The sequence below is a fragment of the Macaca fascicularis genome, chromosome 8, assembly GCF_037993035.2.
Source record: "Macaca fascicularis isolate 582-1 chromosome 8, T2T-MFA8v1.1".
In the NCBI taxonomy this organism is placed as follows: Eukaryota; Metazoa; Chordata; class Mammalia; order Primates; family Cercopithecidae; genus Macaca; species Macaca fascicularis.
In genome coordinates this window covers 107,015,039-107,018,691 of record NC_088382.1, presented here as the reverse complement: position 1 = coordinate 107,018,691, position 3,653 = coordinate 107,015,039, and the positions used below count along the sequence as shown (strand labels likewise).

Below are 3,653 nucleotides of genomic sequence, written 5' to 3'. Positions count from 1 at the left end.
GTCATTCACTTCTATCTCCTTGCACTAAAGTTCTTACTAGTGTATTAATTCTTGATAGCTGCTCTAACAAATTACCACAAATTGGAAGTCTGAAATCAGTATCACTGGGCTGAAACCAGAGTCAGCAGGGCCATACTCCCTCCAAAGGCTCTAGAGGAGCATAGGTTCTTTGCCTCTTCCATCTCCTGGTGGCTCCCAGCATTCCTTGGCTTGTGGCCACTTTCCTCCAGTCTTGGGCCCTGTGGTTACATTGCTTCCTCTTCTGTGTCAAATATCCCTCTGCCTCTCCCTTATCAGGATACATATGATGGCATTTAGGCCCCATCCAGATAACCCAGGAGAATTTTCTTATCTCAAGATCTTTGACTTAGTCAACATCTGCAAGGAATTTACTACAATCATGTCACTTAGTGATCAGATACATTCTCAGAAGGCCCAAGACATTACTGTACATTACTATATACTTTATAAACACTGTGCCTTGAACTACACTAACTTTATAAAAATATTTTTCTTTCTTCAATAATAAATTAACCTTAGATTATTGTAACTTTTTAACTTTATGAACTTTTAAATTTTCTTAACTTTTTGACCCTTTTGTAATAATACTTAATTCAAAATACAAACACACTGTATAGTTATACAAAATATTTTATTCTTTATATCCTTATATAATAAACTGTTTTCTATTTTCAAAATTATCAATTATTTTAAACATCCCCCCATGTCCTCAGGCATGTTCCAGCATCTGGATGGCCACCTGGACCTCTGTCATCTTTCAGGAGATGTTGCCAGCACTCTTGCTTATGATAGACAGTTTTCAAGGGTAGCCTGCAGCTTATTAAAAATTATCTTTTAGGAGATAGCAAGAGGTGGTGGTCTCTTCCACCTTTCTCAGTTTCCTGTCCATATTTTTTGAATGTAGTGTTGGCAAGCCAATAGGTACAAAAGCTCTAGAGATGGAGACAGCACTGTGAATCGACATTTCTTTGCAATCATTCTTCCTATAGGGTTCAATTTAACATTTATAAACATACTTTTGATATGTAGGTACTGGCTACCAGAGAATTGAGTGAAACGTATTTTCTTGTCTTCAGTTACCTCACAGAGCATTGAAGGAAAGAGGTATTGAAGTTGCTATTTAAGCCAAGGCAAAATGACTAAAGCTAAAGTGAAGTGAAAGTAACAAGTAATGAGAAGAATAGATCCACTTGCATGGCAAAACAAAGAATATGGGATCTACAGCAGACAAACATGGGTTGGAACCATCCCTACTGTTTGCTAACTAAGTGACATTAGGCAAGCTACTTCACCTTTCCAAGGCTTTGTTTTCTTAGTTCCAATCTAAAGATGATAACATATATTCACGGGGCTAGTTGAAGATGTCATAAGAGAATATATATAGAGTGCAGTTTCTGTCATGGGAAGCCAAGGCATGAAGGAAAACTTAGTGCGCTGGAAAGAACATGGCCACTGGGATGTTATGAGTTCAAATTCTGCTCCTATCAGTCACTAGGTGTATGGGTTAATTACACAATATCCAAGAGACTTTTCTTTTTCTTTTTTAAAACGGGAATCACTCAGACTGCATCCTGTACCCTCTTACTCTCTCAGAGGAAGAGAAGAACGATCATCAATGGCAAATGGCAGTTGCAGAGAAGGAACACCAAGGGCTCACTTCATGCTGAGAGGAGAACACAGCTCCTCCTCTTGGTTACCGGTGCTCTACACATTCAGAGAAATTTCTCTAGTAAAAAACTATAGAAATGATTCCTGAGAGTATAGTCTTTCTGACTAGAAAAGAACCTTTTCTGATCTGCAAATACTTAATAATACTTTGCAGGGATATTGGGAAGATTAGAAAGGATAATTTTGGTTAATATTATGGAAGAAAGCGATTCATTCTATTTGAGAAGGGATCTAGGTTAATTATAGGGTAGAGCTAGAATCTGAACTGGGTCTTGAAAGTTGAAAATTTTGATAGCTGGAGAAAGAAGGAAAGGCATTTGGTATGAAGGAACGACATGAACAAAAAAATGCAGAGTACATTGTGCGTGCAGGAAATGGTGTGTATGCTGTCATGGTGGATAGTGGAGTATGGGTGGAGAGCACCAGCAGGGACAGCTGGGGAGATGGGCTGGGGCTGGATGATGAAAAGCTTGCTGGAAGTGCCAAGAGGTGGTTTAGAGGAGGCCCAGCTTCTTAAATTAAGACAGCATTCTCTAAAGAGTAGTGTGCAGGATGATACAAAGAACTGTGGTAAGAAAATAGTAGAACTTCCAGAGAACTTCTCTCTGTATTCATTTTATATTTCATTCCTCCCAATCTTTATTTTAATGAATGTTTTGTATTGCTTATAAAATACTGTACAGTAACTGATACTTATAATCTACTATATATATGTATGTGTAAAATGGTTACTGATGGAGTGTAGGATCAAAAGTTAAGAGACCACACAGTCCTTTAAGGCACAGCAGCACAGCCTGCCCCACACTCCCACTAAGAGTGTAGTCATATGGTTCAGCTCTGTGTCCCCACCCAAATCTCATTTTGAATTGTAATCCCCGTAATCCCCATGCGTTGAGGGAGGGACCTGGTGGGAGGTGATTGAATCATGGGGGTCATTTCCCCCATGCTGTTCTCGTGATAGTGAGGGAATTCTCATGAGATCTGATGTTTTTATAAGTGTTTGACAGTTCTTCCTTCACATCTGCTCTCTCCTGCCGCCATGTAAGACATGCCTGCTTCCCCTTCTGCCATGATTGTAAGTTTCCTGAGGCTTTCCCAGCCATGTGGAACTGTGAGTCAATTAAACCTCTTTCCTTTGTTTACAAATTACCCAGTCTCATGTAGTATCTTTACAGCAGTGTGAAAATGGACTAATACATGTAGGCAGACTCCTGGTTGGGCCCAGGGATGATGATGTACTGTTTAGGTGGACAAATTGGTTCTATGGCTCTAGGATACCATGTCTGGACTCTGGCAGTTGCCTTTAAAGCAGGTGCGAAGAAACAGTTGTTCCAGATGCTGAGGCTGAGTCCCATTGGCCATATCGACAACATCTTCCAACATCTAACTTGTCCTAACAACCCTCTACAAGTCCATGTATTTTGTTACTGGTTTACCTTGGAGGCCCCCACAGGATGTGACACTGCTTAGTGTTATATATTCAAAATACACTTTAATCCATGTATCGATCGATTGATTGATTTTTACATGACTGTGCCTAGAGTTTAGTAACAACTGACTAAACATTTTGCCAGGTTGAAATGATTGTAGCCATGCTCTATGGAGTAAGGTTTTGAGAATGCATCACCCACATCACCCTGTGCCACCAGAATCCTCTTCTGAGGGGATCTGAGCCCTGCCAGTGTCTGGGTCTGCATAAAGGTGGGGCTGAGGCACAGACATCAGATGCTTGTCCTCTATGAGTTCCTTGCTCTTCACTGGAAGGTGTCAATACCTGTACACTTTATGGAAGGACATAGGCCTGCCTCTGGCTGGTGCTGTGGAATTCCTGCACCCCAGACTGGTGTCAGGAAATCACCAGACTTGGTGTAAGAAAATGTGTTTTTGGAGCTCTGCTTCTTGGGATTCAGCCAAGCCATTGGAAAGCCGTAAAATCTGAGGTTTGCCCTTTTAACCTAGGCTTT

The 3,653-nt window shown here is 40.7% G+C and overlaps 1 non-coding gene across 1 annotated transcript; it reads right to left on the bottom strand.

The window, feature by feature from the left end:
- Positions 1-1,575: 1,575 nt before the first annotated feature.
- Positions 1,576-1,789, bottom strand: LOC123575437 (small nucleolar RNA U3). The gene has a single exon (XR_006700718.1). It is a non-coding gene; the product is annotated as a small nucleolar RNA U3 (small nucleolar RNA).
- Between the last annotated feature and the right edge of the window lie 1,864 nt (positions 1,790-3,653).